Here is a 20,397-nt window from a genome sequence, read left to right as displayed (position 1 = left end):
TTTTCCACTCTGTCTGGCAAGGAAAACATGCGCCAGCGCAGAAAACATCTCCCATCGTGTTCTGGACGTTGTACGGAGGTCTGCCAAGTGTTTGAAAGAAACAAAGAAAAGTTGTCCAAAAGAGCTTCCAATCGAATATTCCTGTGATTGGAAATGTCAGGAAAGTGTAAGGTACTGTTTTCTATCAGTTGGCAAGCTGCGCACACAATCCCAGTGTTGTACAGCTTCCTTCTTCACCTTTCCGATGCTGCCGCTCTCTCCGGCTCCCGGAGCCGAAGAAGCGGCTTCTTCGCGCAAAGACGATTGTACCGCTCACAGTGCTCTCTTAGCGCGGCTTCTGCCGAAAGAAGCCCGGGAGCGGCGCTTAACTCCGGAGAGCATCGTCCCTTCGTCTTTAGCGTCTTTTGTGGTCTACATCCTAGCAGAAAGCTTTTCCACTCTGTCTGGCAAGGAAAACCTGCGCCAGCACAGAAAACATCTCCCATCGTGTTCTGGACGTTGTACGGATGTCTGCCAAGTGTTTGAAAGAAACAAAGAAAAGTTGTCCAAAACAGCTTCCAATCGAATATTCATGTGATTGGAAACGTCAGGAAAGTGGTTAGGTACTGTTTTCTATCAGTTGGCAAGCTGCGCACACAATCCCAGTGTTGTACAGCTTCCTTCTTCACCTTTCCGATGCTGCCGCTCTCTCCGGCTCCCGGAGCCGAAGAAGCGGCTTCTTCGCGCAAAGACGATTGTACCGCTCACAGTGCTCTCTTAGCGCCGCTTCTGCTGAAAGAAGCCCGGGAGCGGTGCTTAGCTCCGGAGAGCATCGTACCTTCGTCTTTAGCGTCTTTTGTGGTCTACATCCTAGCAGAAAGCTTTTCCACTCAGTCTGGCAAGGAAAACATGCGGGAGCACAGAAAACATCTCCCATCGTGTTCTGGACGTTGTACGGAGGTCTGCCAAGTGTTTGAAAGAAACAAAGAAAAGTAGTCCAAAACAGCTTCCAATCGAATATTCCTGTGATTGGAAATGTCAGGAAAGTGTAAGGTACTGTTTTCTATCAGTTGGCAAGCTGCGCACACAATCCCAGTGTTGTACAGCTTCCTTCTTCACCTTTCCGATGCTGCCGCTCTCTCCGGCTCCCGGAGCCGAAGAAGCGGCTTCTTCGCGCAAAGACGATTGTACCGCTCACAGTGCTCTCTTAGCGCGGCTTCTGCCAAAAGAAGCCCGGGAGCGGCGCTTAGCTCCGGAGAGCATCGTACCTTCGTCTTTAGCGTCTTTTGTGGTCTACATCCTAGCAGAAAGCTTTTCCACTCTGTCTGGGAAGGAAAACCTGCGCCAGCACAGAAAACATCTCCCATCGTGTTCTGGACGTTGTACGGAGGTCTGCCAAGTGTTTGACAAGAAGAGAAGAAAAGTTGTCCAAAATAACTTCCTATCGAATGTTCATGTGATTGGAAAAGTCAGAAAAGTGGTAAGGTACTGTTTTCTATCAGTTGGCAAGCTGCGCACACAATCCCAGTGTTGTACAGCTTCCTTCTTCACCTTTCCGATGCTGCCGCTCTCTCCGGCTCCCGGAGCTGAAGAAGCGGCTTCTTCGCGCAAAGACGATTGTACCGCTCACAGTGCTCTCTTAGCGCCGCTTCTGCCGAAAGAAGCCCGGGAGCGGCGCTTAGCTCCGGAGAGCCTCGTACCTTCGTCTTTAGCGTCTTTTGTGGTCTACATCCTAGCAGAAAGCTTTTCCACTCTGTCTGGCAAGGAAAACATGCGCCAGCGCAGAAAACATCTCCCATCGTGTTCTGGACGTTGCACGGAGGTCTGCCAAGTGTTTGCATAAAGAAATGAAAAGTTGTCCAAAATAACTTCCTATCGAATGTTCATGTGATTGGAAAAGTCAGGAAAGTGGTAAGGTACTGTTTTCTATCAGTTGGCAAGCTGCGCACACAATCCCAGTGTTGTACAGCTTCCTTCTTCACCTTTCCGATGCTGCCGCTCTCTCCGGCTCCCGGAGCCGAAGAAGCGGCTTCTTCGCGCAAAGACGATTGTACCGCTCACGGTGCTCTCTTAGCGCCGCTTCTGCCGAAAGAAGCCCGGGAGCGGTGCTTAGCTCCGGGGAGCATCGTACCTTCGTCTTTAGCGTCTTTTGTGGTCTACATCCTAGCAGAAAGCTTTTCCACTCTGTCTGGCAAGGAAAACCTGCGCCAGCACAGAAAACATCTCCCATCGTGTTCTGGACGTTGCACGGAGGTCTGCCAAGTGTTTGAAAGAAACAAAGAAAAGTTGTCCAAAACAGCTTCCAATCGAAGATTCATGTGATTGGAAAAGTCAGGAAAGTAGTAAGGTACTGTTTTCTATCTGTTGGCAAGCTGCGCACACAATCCCAGTGTTGTACAGCTTCCTTCTTCACCTTTCCGATGCTGCCGCTCTCTCCGGCTCCCGGAGCCGAAGAAGCGGCTTTTCGCGCAAAGGCGATTGTATTGCTCACAGTGCTCTCTTAGCGCCGCTTCTGCCGAAAGAAGCCCGGGAGCGGTGCTTAATTCCGGAGAGCATCGTACCTTCGTCTTTAGCGTCTTTTGTGGTCTACATCCTAGCAGAAAGCTTTTCCACTCTGTCTGGCAAGGAAAACATGCGCCAGCACAGAAAACATCTCCCATCGTGTTCTGGACGTTGTACGGAGGTCTGCCAAGTGTTTGACAAGAAGAGAAGAAATGTTGTCCAAAACAGCTTCCAATCGAATATTCATGTGATTGGAAAAGTCAGGAAAGTGGTTAGGTACTGTTTTCTATCAGTTGGCAAGCTGCGCACACAATCCCAGTGTTGTACAGCTTCCTTCTTCACCTTTCCGATGCTGCCGCTCTCTCCGGCTCCCGGAGCCGAAGAAGCGGCTTCTTCGCGCAAAGACGATTGTACCGCTCACAGTGCTCTCTTAGCGCCGCTTCTGCCGAAAGAAGCCCGGGAGCGGCGCTTAACTCCGGAGAGCATCGTCCCTTCGTCTTTACCGTCTTTTGTGGTCTACATCCTAGCAGAAAGCTTTTCCACTCTGTCTGGCAAGGAAAACATGCGGGAGCACATAAAACATCTCCCATCGTGTTCTGGACGTTGTACGGAGGTCTGCCAAATGTTTGCATAAAGAAATGAAAAGTTGTCCAAAATAACTTCCTATCGAATGTTCATGTGATTGGAAAAGTCAGGAAAGTGGTAAGGTACTGTTTTCTATCAGTTGGCAAGCTGCGCACACAATCCCAGTGTTGTACAGCTTCCTTCTTCACCTTTCCGATGCTGCCGCTCTCTCCGGCTCCCGGAGCCGAAGAAGCGGCTTCTTCGCGCAAAGACGATTGTACCGCTCACAGTGCTCTCTTAGCGCCGCTTCTGCCGAAAGAAGCCCGGGAGCGGCGCTTAACTCCGGAGAGCATCGTCCCTTCGTCTTTAGCGTCTTTTGTGGTCTACATCCTAGCAGAAAGCTTTTCCACTCTGTCTGGCAAGGAAAACCTGCGCCAGCACAGAAAACATCTCCCATCGTGTTCTGGACGTTGCACGGAGGTCTGCCAAGTGTTTGACAAGAAGAGAAGAAAAGTTGTCCAAAACAGCTTCCAATCGAATATTCATGTGATTGGAAACGTCAGGAAAGTGTAAGGTACTGTTTTCTATCAGTTGGCAAGCTGCGCACACAATCCCAGTGTTGTACAGCTTCCTTCTTCACCTTTCCGATGCTGCCGCTCTCTCCGGCTCCCGGAGCCGAAGAAGCGGCTTCTTCGCGCAAAGACGATTGTACCGCTCACAGTGCTCTCTTAGCGCGGCTTCTGCCGAAAGAAGCCCGGGAGCGGTGCTTAGCTCCGGAGAGCCTCGTCCCTTCGTCTTTAGCGTCTCTTGTGGTCTACAACCTAGCAGAAAGCTTTTCCACTCAGTCTGGCAAGGAAAACCTGCGCCAGCACATAAAACATCTCCCATCGTGTTCTGGACGTTAAACGGAGGTCTGCCAAGTGTTTGCATAAAGAAATGAAAAGTTGTCCAAAATAACTTCCTATCGAATGTTCATGTGATTGGAAAAGTCAGGAAAGTGGTAAGGTACTGTTTTCTATCAGTTGGCAAGCTGCGCACACAATCCCAGTGTTGTACAGCTTCCTTCTTCACCTTTCCGATGCTGCCGCTCTCTCCGGCTCCCGGAGCCGAAGAAGCGGCTTCTTCGCGCAAAGACGATTGTACCGCTCACAGTGCTCTCTTAGCGCGGCTTCTGCCGAAAGAAGCCCGAGAGCGGCGCTTAGCTCCGGAGAGCATCGTCCCTTCGTCTTTAGCGTCTTTTGTGGTCTACATCCTAGCAGAAAGCTTTTCCACTCTCTCTGGCAAGGAAAACATGCGCCAGCACAGAAAACATCTCCCATCGTGTTCTGGACGTTGCACGGAGGTCTGCCAAGTGTTTGAAAGAAACAAAGAAAAGTTGTCCAAAACAGCTTCCAATCGAATATTCATGTCATTGGAAACGTCACGAATGTGGTTAGGTACTGTTTTCTATCAGTTGGCAAGCTGCGCACACAATCCCAGTGTTGTACAGCTTCCTTCTTCACCTTTCCGATGCTGCCGCTCTCTCCGGCTCCCGGAGCCGAAGAAGCGGCTTCTTCGCGCAAAGACGATTGTACCGCTCACAGTGCTCTCTTAGCGCCGCTTCTGCTGAAAGAAGCCCGGGAGCGGTGCTTAGCTCCGGAGAGCATCGTACCTTCGTCTTTAGCGTCTTTTGTGGTCTACATCCTAGCAGAAAGCTTTTCCACTCTGTCTGGCAAGGAAAACCTGCGCCAGCACAGAAAACATCTCCCATCGTGTTCTGGACGTTGTACGGAGGTCTGCCAAGTGTTTGCATAAAGAAATGAAAAGTTGTCCAAAATAACTTCCTATCGAATGTTCATGTGATTGGAAAAGTCAGAAAAGTGGTAAGGTACTGTTTTCTATCAGTTGGCAAGCTGCGCACACAATCCCAGTGTTGTACAGCTTCCTTCTTCACCTTTCCGATGCTGCCGCTCTCTCCGGCTCCCGGAGCCGAAGAAGCGGCTTCTTCGCGCAAAGACGCTTGTACCGCTCACAGTGCTCTCTTAGCGCGGCTTCTGCTGAAAGAAGCCCGGGAGCGGCGCTTAGCTCCGGAGAGCCTCGTACCTTCGTCTTTAGCGTCTTTTGTGGTCTACATCCTAGCAGAAAGCTATTCCACTCTGTCTGGCAAGGAAAACCTGCGCCAGCACAGAAAACATCTCCCATCGTGTTCTGGACGTTGCACGGAGGTCTGCCAAGTGTTTGAAAGAAACAAAGAAAAGTTGTCCAAAACAGCTTCCAATCGAATATTCATGTGATTGGAAACGTCAGGAAAGTGTAAGGTACTGTTTTCTATCAGTTGGCAAGCTGCGCACACAATCCCAGTGTTGTACAGCTTCCTTCTTCACCTTTCCGATGCTGCCGCTCTCTCCGGCTCCCGGAGCCGAAGAAGCGGCTTCTTCGCGCAAAGGCGATTGTACCGCTCACAGTGCTCTCTTAGCGCCGCTTCTGCCGAAAGAAGCCCGGGAGCGGTGCTTAGCTCCGGAGAGCCTCGTACCTTCGTCTTTAGCGTCTTTTGTGGTCTACATCCTAGCAGAAAGCTTTTCCACTCTGTCTGGCAAGGAAAACATGCGCCAGCGCAGAAAACATCTCCCATCGTGTTCTGGACGTTGTAGGAAGGTCTGCCAAGTGTTTGAAAGAAACAAAGAAAAGTTGTCCAAAAGAGCTTCCAATCGAATATTCATGTCATTGGAAACGTCAGGAAAGTGGTTAGGTACTGTTTTCTATCAGTTGGCAAGCTGCGCACACAATCCCAGTGTTGTACAGCTTCCTTCTTCACCTTTCCGATGCTGCCGCTCTCTCCGGCTCCCGGAGCCGAAGAAGCGGCTTCTTCGCGCAAAGACGATTGTACCGCTCACAGTGCTCACTTAGCGCCACTTCTGCCGAAAGAAGCCCGGGAGCGGCGCTTAGCTCCGGAGAGCATCGTACCTTCGTCTTTAGCGTCTTTTGTGGTCTACATCCTAGCAGAAAGCTTTTCCACTCTGTCTGGCAAGGAAAACCTGCGCCAGCACAGAAAACATCTCCCATCGTGTTCTGGACGTTGTACGGAGGTCTGCCAAGTGTTTGAAAGAAACAAAGAAAAGTTGTCCAAAACAGCTTCCAATCGAAGATTCATGTGATTGGAAACGTCAGGAAAGTGTAAGGTACTGTTTTCTATCAGTTGGCAAGCTGCGCACACAATCCCAGTGTTGTACAGCTTCCTTCTTCACCTTTCCGATGCTGCCGCTCTCTCCGGCTCCCGGAGCCGAAGAAGCGGCTTCTTCGCGCAAAGACGATTGTACCGCTCACAGTGCTCTCTTAGCGCCGCTTCTGCCGAAAGAAGCCCGGGAGCGGCGCTTAGCTCCGGAGAGCATCGTCCCTTCGTCTTTAGCGTCTTTTGTGGTCTACATCCTAGCAGAAAGCTTTTCCACTCTGTCTGGCAAGGAAAACCTGCGCCAGCACAGAAAACATCTCCCATCGTGTTCTGGACGTTGCACGGAGGTCTGCCAAGTGTTTGACAAGAAGAGAAGAAAAGTTGTCCAAAACAGCTTCCAATCGAATATTCATGTGATTGGAAAAGTCAGGAAAGTGGTAAGGTACTGTTTTCTATCAGTTGGCAAGCTGCGCACACAATCCCAGTGTTGTACAGCTTCCTTCTTCACCTTTCCGATGCTGCCGCTCTCTCCGGCTCCCGGAGCCGAAGAAGCGGCTTCTTCGCGCAAAGACGATTGTACCGCTCACAGTGCTCTCTTAGCGCCGCTTCTGCCGAAAGAAGCCCGGGAGCGGTGCTTAGCTCCGGAGAGCATCGTACCTTCGTCTTTAGCGTCTTTTGTGGTCTACATCCTAGCAGAAAGCTTTTCCACTCTGTCTGGCAAGGAAAACATGCGGGAGCACAGAAAACATCTCCCATCGTGTTCTGGACGTTGCACGGTGGTCTGCCAAGTGTTTGCATAAAGGAAAGAATTTTGTCCAAAATAACTTCCTATCGAATGTTCATGTGATTGGAAAAGTCAGGAAAGTGTAAGGTACTGTTTTCTATCAGTTGGCAAGCTGCGCACACAATCCCAGTGTTGTACAGCTTCCTTCTTCACCTTTCCGATGCTGCCGCTCTCTCCGGCTCCCGGAGCCGAAGAAGCGGCTTCTTCGCGCAAAGACGATTGTACCGCTCACAGTGCTCTCTTAGCGCCGCTTCTGCCGAAAGAAGCCCGGGAGCGGCGCTTAGCTCCGGAGAGCCTCGTCCCTTCGTCTTTAGCGTCTTTTGTGGTCTACATCCTAGCAGAAAGCTTTTCCACTCTGTCTGGCAAGGAAAACATGCGCCAGCGCAGAAAACATCTCCCATCGTGTTCTGGACGTTGCACGGAGGTCTGCCAAGTGTTTGCATAAAGAAATGAAAAGTTGTCCAAAATAACTTCCTATCGAATGTTCATGTGATTGGAAAAGTCAGGAAAGTGGTAAGGTACTGTTTTCTATCTGTTGGCAAGCTGCGCACACAATCCCAGTGTTGTACAGCTTCCTTCTTCACCTTTCCGATGCTGCCGCTCTCTCCGGCTCCCGGAGCCGAAGAAGCGGCTTCTTCGCGCAAAGACGATTGTACCGCTCACAGTGCTCTCTTAGCGCCGCTTCTGCCGAAAGAAGCCCGGGAGCGGTGCTTAGCTCCGGAGAGCCTCGTACCTTCGTCTTTAGCGTCTTTTGTGGTCTACATCCTAGCAGAAAGCTTTTCCACTCTGTCTGGCAAGGAAAACCTGCGCCAGCACAGAAAACATCTCCCATCGTGTTCTGGACGTTGCACGGAGGTCTGCCAAGTGTTTGAAAGAAACAAAGCAAAGTTGTCCAAAACAGCTTCCAATCGAATATTCATGTGATTGGAAACGTCAGGAAAGTGTAAGGTACTGTTTTCTATCAGTTGGCAAGCTGCGCACACAATCCCAGTGTTGTACAGCTTCCTTCTTCACCTTTCCGATGCTGCCGCTCTCTCCGGCTCCCGGAGCCGAAGAAGCGGCTTCTTCGCGCAAAGGCAATTGTACCGCTCACAGTGCTCTCTTAGCGCCGCTTCTGCCGAAAGAAGCCCGGGAGCGGTGCTTAGCTCCGGAGAGCCTCGTACCTTCATCTTTAGCGTCTTTTGTGGTCTACATCCTAGCAGAAAGCTTTTCCACTCTGTCTGGCAAGGAAAACCTGCGCCAGCGCAGAAAACATCTCCCATCGTGTTCTGGACGTTGCACGGAGGTCTGCCAAGTGTTTGCATAAAGAAATGAAAAGTTGTCCAAAATAACTTCCTATCGAATGTTCATGTGATTGGAAAAGTCAGAAAAGTGGTAAGGTACTGTTTTCTATCAGTTGGCAAGCTGCGCACACAATCCCAGTGTTGTACAGCTTCCTTCTTCACCTTTCCGATGCTGCCGCTCTCTCCGGCTCCCGGAGCCGAAGAAGCGGCTTCTTCGCGCAAAGACGCTTGTACCGCTCACAGTGCTCTCTTAGCGCGGCTTCTGCCGAAAGAAGCCCGGGAGCGGTGCTTAGCTCCGGAGAGCCTCGTACCTTCGTCTTTAGCGTCTTTTGTGGTCTACATCCTAGCAGAAAGCTTTTCCAGTCTGTCTGGCAAGGAAAACCTGCGCCAGCACAGAAAACATCTCCCATCGTGTTCTGGACGTCGCACGGAGGTCTGCCAAGTGTTTGAAAGAAACAAAGAAAAGTTGTCCAAAACAGCTTCCAATCGAATATTCATGTGATTGGAAACGTCAGGAAAGTGGTTAGGTACTGTTTTCTATCAGTTGGCAAGCTGCGCACACAATCCCAGTGTTGTACAGCTTCCTTCTTCACCTTTCCGATGCTGCCGCTCTCTCCGCCTCCCGGAGCCGAAGAAGCGGCTTCTTCGCGCAAAGACGATTGTACCGCTCACAGTGCTCTCTTAGCGCCGCTTCTGCCGAAAGAAACCCGGGAGCGGTGCTTAGCTCCGGAGAGCCTCGTACTTTCGTCTTTAGCGTCTTTTGTGGTCTACATCCTAGCAGAAAGCTTTTCCACTCTGTCTGGCAAGGAAAACATGCACCAGCACAGAAAACATCTCCCATCGTGTTCTGGACGTTGTACGGAGGTCTGCCAAGTGTTTGAAAGAAACAAAGAAAAGTTGTCCAAAAGAGCTTCCAATCGAATATTCCTGTGATTGGAAGTGTCAGGAAAGTGTAAGGTACTGTTTTCTATCAGTTGGCAAGCTGCGCACACAATCCCAGTGTTGTACAGCTTCCTTCTTCACCTTTCCGATGCTGCCGCTCTCTCCGGCTCCCGGAGCCGAAGAAGCGGCTTCTTCGCGCAAAGACGATTGTACCGCTCACAGTGCTCTCTTAGCGCGGCTTCTGCCGAAAGAAGCCCGGGAGCGGCGCTTAACTCCGGAGAGCATCGTCCCTTCGTCTTTAGCGTCTTTTGTGGTCTACATCCTAGCAGAAAGCTTTTCCACTCTGTCTGGCAAGGAAAACATGCGCCAGCACAGAAAACATCTCCCATCGTGTTCTGGACGTTGTACGGATGTCTGCCAAGTGTTTGAAAGAAACAAAGAAAAGTTGTCCAAAACAGCTTCCAATCGAATATTCATGTGATTGCAAACGTCAGGAAAGTGGTTAGGTACTGTTTTCTATCAGTTGGCAAGCTGCGCACACAATCCCAGTGTTGTACAGCTTCCTTCTTCACCTTTCCGATGCTGCCGCTCTCTCCGGCTCCCGGAGCCGAAGAAGCGGCTTCTTCGCGCAAAGACGATTGTACCGCTCACAGTGCTCTCTTAGCGCCGCTTCTGCCGAAAGAAGCCCGGGATCGGTGCTTAGCTCCGGAGAGCCTCGTCCCTTCGTCTTTAGCGTCTTTTGTGGTCTACATCCTAGCAGAAAGCTTTTCCACTCTGTCTGGCAAGGAAAACATGCGCCAGCACAGAAAACATCTCCCATCGTGTTCTGGACGTTGTACGGAGGTCTGCCAAGTGTTTGAAAGAAACAAAGAAAAGTTGTCCAAAAGAGCTTCCAATCGAATATTCATGTGATTGGAAATGTCAGGAAAGTGTAAGGTACTGTTTTCTATCAGTTGGCAAGCTGCGCACACAATCCCAGTGTTGTACAGCTTCCTTCTTCACCTTTCCGATGCTGCCGCTCTCTCCGGCTCCCGGAGCCGAAGAAGCGGCTTCTTCGCGCAAAGACGATTGTACCGCTCACAGTGCTCTCTTAGCGCCGCTTCTGCCGAAAGAAGCCCGGGAGCGGCGCTTAGCTCCGGAGAGCATCGGACCTTCGTCTTTAGCGTCTTTTGTGGTCTACATCCTAGCAGAAAGCTTTTCCACTCTGTCTGGCAAGGAAAACCTGCGCAAGCACAGAAAACATCTCCCATCGTGTTCTGGACGTTGCACGGAGGTCTGCCAAGTGTTTGCATAAAGAAATGAAAAGTTGTCCAAAATAACTTCCTATCGAATGTTCATGTGATTGGAAAAGTCAGGAAAGTGGTAAGGTACTGTTTTCTATCAGTTGGCAAGCTGCGCACACAATCCCAGTGTTGTACAGCTTCCTTCTTCACCTTTTCGATGCTGCCGCTCTCTCCGGCTCCCGGAGCCGAAGAAGCGGCTTCTTCGCGCAAAGACGATTGTACCGCTCACAGTGCTCTCTTAGCGCCGCTTCTGCCGAAAGAAGCCCGGGAGCGGTGCTTAGCTCCGGAGAGCATCGTACCTTCGTCTTTAGCGTCTTTTGTGGTCTACATCCTAGCAGAAAGCTTTTCCACTCTGTCTGGCAAGGAAAACATGCGCCAGCACAGAAAACATCTCCCATCGTGTTCTGGACGTTGCACGGAGTTCTGCCAAGTGTTTGAAAGAAACAAAGAAAAGTTGTCCAAAACAGCTTCCAATCGAATATTCATGTGATTGGAAAAGTCAGGAAAGTGGTAAGGTACTGTTTTCTATCAGTTGGCAAGCTGCGCACACAATCCCAGTGTTGTACAGCTTCCTTCTTCACCTTTCCGATGCTGCCGCTCTCTCCGGCTCCCGGAGCCGAAGAAGCGGCTTCTTCGCGCAAAGGCGATTGTACCGCTCACAGTGCTCTCTTAGCGCCGCTTCTGCCGAAAGAAGCCCGGGAGCGGTGCTTAGCTCCGGAGAGCATCGTACCTTCGTCTTTAGCGTCTTTTGTGGTCTACATCCTAGCAGAAAGCTTTTCCACTCTGTCTGGCAAGGAAAACATGCGCCAGCACAGAAAACATCTCCCATCGTGTTCTGGACGTTGCACGGAGGTCTGCCAAGTGTTTGCATAAAGAAATGAAAAGTTGTCCAAAATAACTTCCTATCGAATGTTCATGTGATTGGAAAAGTCAGGAAAGTGGTAAGGTACTGTTTTCTATCAGTTGGCAAGCTGCGCACACAATCCCAGTGTTGTACAGCTTCCTTCTTCACCTTTCCGATGCTGCCGCTCTCTCCGGCTCCCGGAGCCGAAGAAGCGGCTTCTTCGCGCAAAGACGATTGTACCGCTCACAGTGCTCTCTTAGCGCCGCTTCTGCCGAAAGAAGCCCGGGAGCGGTGCTTAGCTCCGGAGAGCATCGTACCTTCGTCTTTAGCGTCTTTTGTGGTCTACATCCTAGCAGAAAGCTTTTCCACTCTGTCTGGCAAGGAAAACATGCGGGAGCACAGAAAACATCTCCCATCGTGTTCTGGACGTTGCACGGAGGTCTGCCAAGTGTTTGCATAAAGAAAAGAAAAGTTGTCCAAAATAACTTCCTATCAAATGTTCATGTGATTGGAAAAGTCAGGAAAGTGGTAAGGTACTGTTTTCTATCAGTTGGCAAGCTGCGCACACAATCCCAGTGTTGTACAGCTTCCTTCTTCACCTTTCCGATGCTGCCGCTCTCTCCGGCTCCCGGAGCCGAAGACGCGGCTTCTTCGTGCAAAGGCGATTGTACCGCTCACAGTGCTCTCTTAGCGCCGCTTCTGCCGAAAGAAGCCCGGGGAGCGGTGCTTAGCTCCGGAGAGCATCGTACCTTCGTCTTTAGCGTCTTTTGTGGTCTACATCCTAGCAGAAAGCTTTTCCACTCTGTCTGGCAAGGAAAACATGCGGGAGCACAGAAAACATCTCCCATCGTGTTCTGGACGTTGTACGGAGGTCTGCCAAGTGTTTGAAAGAAACAAAGAAAAGTTGTCCAAAACAGCTTCCAATCGAATATTCATGTGATTGGAAAAGTCAGGAAAGTGGTAAGGTACTGTTTTCTATCAGTTGGCAAGCTGCGCACACAATCCCAGTGTTGTACAGCTTCCTTCTTCACCTTTCCGATGCTGCCGCTCTCTCCGGCTCCCGGAGCCGAAGAAGCGGCTTCTTCGCGCAAAGGCGATTGTACCGCTCACAGTGCTCTCTTAGCGCCGCTTCTGCCGAAAGAAGCCCGGGAGCGGCGCTTAGCTCCGGAGAGCCTCGTCCCTTCGTCTTTAGCGTCTTTTGTGGTCTACATCCTAGCAGAAAGCTTTTCCACTCTGTCTGGCAAGGAAAACCTGCGCCAGCGCAGAAAACATCTCCCATCGTGTTCTGGACGTTGCACGGAGTTCTGCCAAGTGTTTGCGTAAAGAAATGTAAAGTTGTCCAAAATAACTTCCTATAGAATGTTCATGTGATTGGAAAAGTCAGGAAAGTGGTAAGGTACTGTTTTCTATCAGTTGGCAAGCTGCGCACACAATCCCAGTGTTGTACAGCTTCCTTCTTCACCTTTCCGATGCTGCCGCTCTCTCCGGCTCCCGGAGCCGAAGAAGCGGCTTCTTTGCGCAAAGACGATTGTACCGCTCACAGTGCTCTCTTAGCGCCGCTTCTGCCGAAAGAAGCCCGGGAGCGGCGCTTAGCTCCGGAGAGCATCGTACCTTCGTCTTTAGCGTCTTTTGTGGTCTACATCCTAGCAGAAAGCTTTTCCACTCTGTCTGGCAAGGAAAACCTGCGCCAGCACAGAAAACATCTCCCATCGTGTTCTGGACGTTGTACGGAGGTCTGCCAAGTGTTTGAAAGAAACAAAGAAAAGTTGTCCAAAACAGCTTCCAATCGAATATTCATGTGATTGGAAACGTCAGGAAAGTGGTTAGGTACTGTTTTCTATCAGTTGGCAAGCTGCGCACACAATCCCAGTGTTGTACAGCTTCCTTCTTCACCTTTCCGATGCTGCCGCTCTCTCCGGCTCCCGGAGCCGTAGAAGCGGCTTCTTCGCGCAAAGACGATTGTACCGCTCACAGTGCTCTCTTAGCGCGGCTTGTGCCGAAAGAAGCCCGGGAGCGGCGCTTACCTCCGGAGAGCCTCGTACCTTCTTCTTTAGCGTCTTTTGTGGTCTACATCCTAGCAGAAAGCTTTTCCACTCTGTCTGGCAAGGAAAACCTGCGCCAGCGCAGAAAACATCTCCCATCGTGTTCTGGACGTTGTACGGAGGTCTGCCAAGTGTTTGCATAAAGAAATGAAAAGTTGTCCAAAATAACTTCCTATCGAATGTTCATGTGATTGGAAACGTCAGGAAAGTGGTAAGGTACTGTTTTCTATCAGTTGGCAAGCTGCGCACACAATCCCAGTGTTGTACAGCTTCCTTCTTCACCTTTCCGATGCTGCCGCTCTCTCCGGCTCCCGGAGCCGAAGAAGCGGCTTCTTCGCGCAAAGACGATTGTACCGCTCACAGTGCTCTCTTAGCGCCGCTTCTGCCGAAAGAAGCCCGGGAGCGGCGCTTAGCTCCGGAGAGCCTCGTACCTTCGTCTTTAGCGTCTTTTGTGGTCTACATCCTAGCAGAAAGCTTTTCCACTCTGTCTGGCAAGGAAAACATGCGCCAGCACAGAAAACATCTCCCATCGTGTTCTGGACGTTGCACAGAGGTCTGCCAAGTGTTTGAAAGAAACAAAGAAAAGTTGTCCAAAAGAGCTTCCAATCGAAGATTCATGTGATTGGAAACGTCAGGAAAGTGTAAGGTACTGTTTTCTATCAGTTGGCAAGCTGCGCACACAATCCCAGTGTTGTACAGCTTCCTTCTTCACCTTTCCGATGCTGCCGCTCTCTCCGGCTCCCGGAGCCGAAGAAGCGGCTTCTTCGCGCAAAGACGATTGTACCGCTCACAGTGCTCTCTTAGCGCCGCTTCTGCCGAAAGAAGCCCGGGAGCGGCGCTTAACTCCGGAGAGCATCGTCCCTTCGTCTTTAGCGTCTTTTGTGGTCTACATCCTAGCAGAAAGCTTTTCCACTCTGTCTGGCAAGGAAAACATGCGGGAGCACAGAAAACATCTCCCATCGTGTTCTGGACGTTGCACGGAGGTCTGCCAAGTGTTTGCATAAAGGAAAGAAAAGTTGTCCAAAATAACTTCCTATCGAATGTTCATGTGATTGGAAAAGTCAGGAAAGTGGTAAGGTACTGTTTTCTATCAGTTGGCAAGCTGCGCACACAATCCCAGTGTTGTACAGCTTCCTTCTTCACCTTTCCGATGCTGCCGCTCTCTCCGGCTCCCGGAGCCGAAGAAGCGGCTTCTTCGCGCAAAGACGATTGTACCGCTCACAGTGCTCTCTTAGCGCGGCTTCTGCCGAAAGAAGCCCGGGAGCGGCGCTTAGCTCCGGAGAGCATCGTACCTTCGTCTTTAGCGTCTTTTGTGGTCTACATCCTAGCAGAAAGCTTTTCCACTCTGTCTGGCAAGGAAAACATGCGCCAGCACAGAAAACATCTCCCATCGTGTTCTGGACGTTGTACGGAGGTCTGCCAAGTGTTTCACAAGAAGAGAAAGAATGTTGTCCAAAACAGCTTCCAATCGAATATTCATGTGATTGGAAAAGTCAGGAAAGTTGTAAGGTACTGTTTTCTATCAGTTGGCAAGCTGCGCACACAATCCCAGTGTTGTACAGCTTCCTTCTTCACCTTTCCGATGCTGCCGCTCTCTCCGGCTCCCGGAGCCGAAGAAGCGGCTTCTTCGCGCAAAGACGATTGTACCGCTCACAGTGCTCTCTTAGCGCCGCTTCTGCCGAAAGAAGCCCGGGAGCGGTGCTTAGCTCCGGAGAGCCTTGTACCTTCGTCTTTAGCGTCTCTTGTGGTCTACATCCTAGCAGAAAGCTTTTCCACTCTGTCTGGCAAGGAAAACCTGCGCCAGCACAGAAAACATCTCCCATCGTGTTCTGGACGTTGTACGGAGGTCTGCCAAGTGTTTGCATAAAGAAATGAAAAGTTGTCCAAAATAACTTCCTATCGAATGTTCATGTGATTGGAAAAGTCAGGAAAGTGGTAAGGTACTGTTTTCCATCAGTTGGCAAGCTGCGCACACAATCCCAGTGTTGTACAGCTTCCTTCTTCACCTTTCCGATGCTGCCGCTCTCTCCGGCTCCCGGAGCCGAAGAAGCGGCTTCTTCGCGCAAAGACGATTGTACCGCTCACAGTGCTCTCTTAGCGCGGCTTCTGCCGAAAGAAGCCCGGGAGCGGCGCTTAACTCCGGAGAGCATCGTCCCTTCGTCTTTAGCGTCTTTTGTGGTCTACATCCTAGCAGAAAGCTTTTCCACTCTGTCTGGCAAGGAAAACCTGCGCCAGCACAGAAAACATCTCCCATCGTGTTCTGGACGTTGTACGGATGTCTGCCAAGTGTTTGAAAGAAACAAAGAAAAGTTGTCCAAAACAGCCTCCAATCGAATATTCATGTGATTGGAAAAGTCAGGAAAGTGGTTAGGTAATGTTTTCTATCAGTTGGCAAGCTGCGCACACAATCCCAGTGTTGTACAGCTTCCTTCTTCACCTTTCCGATGCTGCCGCTCTCTCCGGCTCCCGGAGCCGAAGAAGCGGCTTCTTCGCGCAAAGACGATTGTACCGCTCACAGTGCTCTCTTAGCGCCGCTTCTGCCGAAAGAAGCCCGGGAGCGGCGCTTAGCTCCGGAGAGCATCGTCCCTTCGTCTTTAGCGTCTTTTGTGGTCTACATCCTAGCAGAAAGCTTTTCCACTCTGTCTGGCAAGGAAAACATGCGGGAGCACAGAAAACATCTCCCATCGTGTTCTGGACGTTGCACGGAGGTCTGCCAAGTGTTTGCATAAAGGAAAGAAAAGTTGTCCAAAATAACTTCCTATCGAATGTTCATGTGATTGGAAAAGTCAGGAAAGTGGTAAGGTACTGTTTTCTATCAGTTGGCAAGCTGCGCACACAATCCCAGTGTTGTACAGCTTCCTTCTTCACCTTTCCGATGCTGCCGCTCTCTCCGGCTCCCGGAGCCGAAGAAGCGGCTTCTTCGCGCAAAGACGATTGTACCGCTCACAGTGCTCTCTTAGCGCGGCTTCTGCCGAAAGAAGCCCGGGAGCGGCGCTTAACTCCGGAGAGCATCGTCCCTTCGTCTTTAGCGTCTTTTGTGGTCTACATCCTAGCAGAAAGCTTTTCCACTCTGTCTGGCAAGGAAAACATGCGCCAGCACAGAAAACATCTCCCATCGTGTTCTGGACGTTGCACGGAGGTCTGCCAAGTGTTTGAAAGAAACAAAGAAAAGTTGTCCAAAACAGCTTCCAATCGAATATTCATGTGATTGGAAAAGTCAGGAAAGTGGTAAGGTACTGTTTTCTATCAGTTGGCAAGCTGCGCACACAATCCCAGTGTTGTACAGCTTCCTTCTTCACCTTTCCGATGCTGCCGCTCTCTCCGGCTCCCGGAGCCGAAGAAGCGGCTTCTTCGCGCAAAGACGATTGTACCGCTCACAGTGCTCTCTTAGCGCCGCTTCTGCCGAAAGAAGCCCGGGAGCGGCGCTTAGCTCCGGAGAGCATCGTACCTTCGTCTTTAGCGTCTTTTGTGGTCTACATCCTAGCAGAAAGCTTTTCCACTCTGTCTGGCAAGGAAAACATGCGCCAGCACAGAAAACATCTCCCATCGTGTTCTGGACGTTGTACGGAGGTCTGCCAAGTGTTTGAAAGAAACAAAGAAAAGTTGTCCAAAACAGCTTCCAATCGAATATTCATGTGATTGGAAAAGTCAGGAAAGTGGTAAGGTACTGTTTTCTATCAGTTGGCAAGCTGCGCACACAATCCCAGTGTTGTACAGCTTCCTTCTTCACCTTTCCGATGCTGCCGCTCTCTCCGGCTCCCGGAGCCGAAGAAGCGGCTTCTTCGCGCAAAGGCGATTGTACCGCTCACAGTGCTCTCTTAGCGCCGCTTCTGCCGAAAGAAGCCCGGGAGCGGTGCTTAACTCCGGAGAGCATCGTACCTTCGTCTTTAGCGTCTTTTGTGGTCTACATCCTAGCAGAAAGCTTTTCCGCTCTGTCTGGCAAGGAAAACATGCGCCAGCACAGAAAACATCTCCCATCGTGTTCTGGACGTTGTACGGAGGTCTGCCAAGTGTTTCACAAGAAGAGAAGGAATGTTGTCCAAAACAGCTTCCAATCGAATATTCATGTGATTGGAAAAGTCAGGAAAGTTGTAAGGTACTGTTTTCTATCAGTTGGCAAGCTGCGCACACAATCCCAGTGTTGTACAGCTTCCTTCTTCACCTTTCCGATGCTGCCGCTCTCTCCGGCTCCCGGAGCCGAAGAAGCGGCTTCTTCGCGCAAAGACGATTGTACCGCTCACAGTGCTCTCTTAGCGCCGCTTCTGCCGAAAGAAGCCCGGGAGCGGTGCTTAGCTCCGGAGAGCCTCGTACCTTCGTCTTTAGCGTCTCTTGTGGTCTACATCCTAGCAGAAAGCTTTTCCACTCTGTCTGGCAAGGAAAACCTGCGCCAGCACAGAAAACATCTCCCATCGTGTTCTGGACGTTGTACGGATGTCTGCCAAGTGTTTGAAAGAAACAAAGAAAAGTTGTCCAAAACAGCCTCCAATCGAATATTCATGTGATTGGAAAAGTCAGGAAAGTGGTTAGGTACTGTTTTCTATCAGTTGGCAAGCTGCGCACACAATCCCAGTGTTGTACAGCTTCCTTCTTCACCTTTCCGATGCTGCCGCTCTCTCCGGCTCCCGGAGCCGAAGAAGCGGCTTCTTCGCGCAAAGGCGATTGTACCGCTCACAGTGCTCTCTTAGCGCGGCTTCTGCCGAAAGAAGCCCGGGAGCGGCGCTTAGCTCCGGAGAGCATCGTCCCTTCGTCTTTAGCGTCTTTTGTGGTCTACATCCTAGCAGAAAGCTTTTCCACTCTGTCTGGCAAGGAAAACCTGCGCCAGCACAGAAAACATCTCCCATCGTGTTCTGGACGTTGCACGGAGGTCTGCCAAGTGTTTGCATAAAGGAAAGAAAAGTTGTCCAAAAGAGCTTCCTATCGAATGTTCATGTGATTGGAAAAGTCAGGAAAGTGGTAAGGTACTGTTTTCTATCAGTTGGCAAGCTGCGCACACAATCCCAGTGTTGTACAGCTTCCTTCTTCACCTTTCCGATGCTGCCGCTCTCTCCGGCTCCCGGAGCCGAAGAAGCGGCTTCTTCGCGCAAAGACGATTGTACCGCTCACAGTGCTCTCTTAGCGCCGCTTCTGCCGAAAGAAGCCCGGGAGCGGCGCTTAGCTCCGGAGAGCATCGTCCCTTCGTCTTTAGCGTCTTTTGTGGTCTACATCCTAGCAGAAAGCTTTTCCACTCTGTCTGGCAAGGAAAACATGCGGGAGCACAGAAAACATCTCCCATCGTGTTCTGGACGTTGCACGGAGGTCTGCCAAGTGTTTGAAAGAAACAAAGAAAAGTTGTCCAAAACAGCTTCCAATCGAATATTCATGTGATTGGAAAAGTCAGGAAAGTGGTAAGGTACTGTTTTCTATCAGTTGGCAAGCTGCGCACACAATCCCAGTGTTGTACAGCTTCCTTCTTCACCTTTCCGATGCTGCCGCTCTCTCCGGCTCCCGGAGCCGAAGAAGCGGCTTCTTCGCGCAAAGACGATTCTACCGCTCAGAGTGCTCTCTTAGCGCCGCTTCTGCCGAAAGAAGCCCGGGAGCGGCGCTTAGCTCCGGAGAGCCTCGTCCCTTCGTCTTTAGCGTCTTTTGTGGTCTACATCCTAGCAGAAAGCTTTTCCACTCAGTCTGGCAAGGAAAACCTGCGCCAGCGCAGAAAACATCTCCCATCGTGTTCTGGACGTTGCACGGAGGTCTGCCAAGTGTTTGCATAAAGAAATGAAAAGTTGTCCAAAATAACTTCCTATCGAATGTTCATGTGATTGGAAAAGTCAGGAAAGTGGTAAGGTACTGTTTTCTATCAGTTGGCAAGCTGCGCACACAATCCCAGTGTTGTACAGCTTCCTTCTTCACCTTTCCGATGCTGCCGCTCTCTCCGGCTCCCGGAGCCGAAGAAGCGGCTTCTTCGCGCAAAGACGATTGTACCGCTCACAGTGCTCTCTTAGCGCGGCTTCTGCCAAAAGAAGCCCGGGAGTGGTGCTTAGCTCCGGAGAGCATCGTACCTTCGTCTTTAGCGTCTTTTGTGGTCTACATCCTAGCAGAAAGCTTTTCCACTCTGTCTGGCAAGGAAAACCTGCGCCAGCACAGAAAACATCTCCCATCGTGTTCTGGACGTTGTACGGAGGTCTGCCAAGTGTTTGAAAGAAACAAAGAAAAGTTGTCCAAAACAGCTTCCAATCGAATATTCATGTGATTGGAAAAGTCAGGAAAGTTGTAAGGTACTGTTTTCTATCAGTTGGCAAGCTGCGCACACAATCCCAGTGTTGTACAGCTTCCTTCTTCACCTTTCCGATGCTGCCGCTCTCTCCGGCTCCCGGAGCCGAAGAAGCGGCTTCTTCGCGCAAAGACGATTGTACCGCTCACAGTGCTCTCTTAGCGCGGCTTCTGCCGAAAGAAGCCCGGGAGCGGCGCTTAGCTCCGGAGAGCATCGTACCTTCGTCTTTAGCGTCTTTTGTGGTCTACATCCTAGCAGAAAGCTTTTCCACTCTGTCTGGCAAGGAAAACCTGCGCCAGCACAGAAAACATCTCCCATCGTGTTCTGGACGTTGCACGGAGGTCTGCCAAGTGTTTGCATAAAGGAAAGAAAAGTTGTCCAAAATAACTTCCTATCGAATGTTCATGTGATTGGAAAAGTCAGGAAAGTGGTAAGGTACTGTTTTCTATCAGTTGGCAAGCTGCGCACACAATCCCAGTGTTGTACAGCTTCCTTCTTCACCTTTCCGATGCTGCCGCTCTCTCCGGCTCCCGGAGCCGAAGAAGCGGCTTCTTCGCGCAAAGACGATTGTACCGCTCACAGTGCTCTCTTAGCGCGGCTTCTGCCGAAAGAAGCCCGGGAGCGGCGCTTAGCTCCGGAGAGCATCGTACCTTCGTCTTTAGCGTCTTTTGTGGTCTACATCCTAGCAGAAAGCTTTTCCACTCTGTCTGGCAAGGAAAACATGCGGGAGCACAGAAAACATCTCCCATCGTGTTCTGGACGTTGCACGGAGTTCTGCCAAGTGTTTGAAAGAAACAAAGAAAAGTTGTCCAAAACAGCTTCCAATCGAATATTCATGT

This window comes from Ammospiza nelsoni, chromosome 12 (genome assembly GCF_027579445.1).
Source record: "Ammospiza nelsoni isolate bAmmNel1 chromosome 12, bAmmNel1.pri, whole genome shotgun sequence".
In the NCBI taxonomy this organism is placed as follows: Eukaryota; Metazoa; Chordata; class Aves; order Passeriformes; family Passerellidae; genus Ammospiza; species Ammospiza nelsoni.
This window is presented reverse-complemented; position numbering follows the sequence as displayed.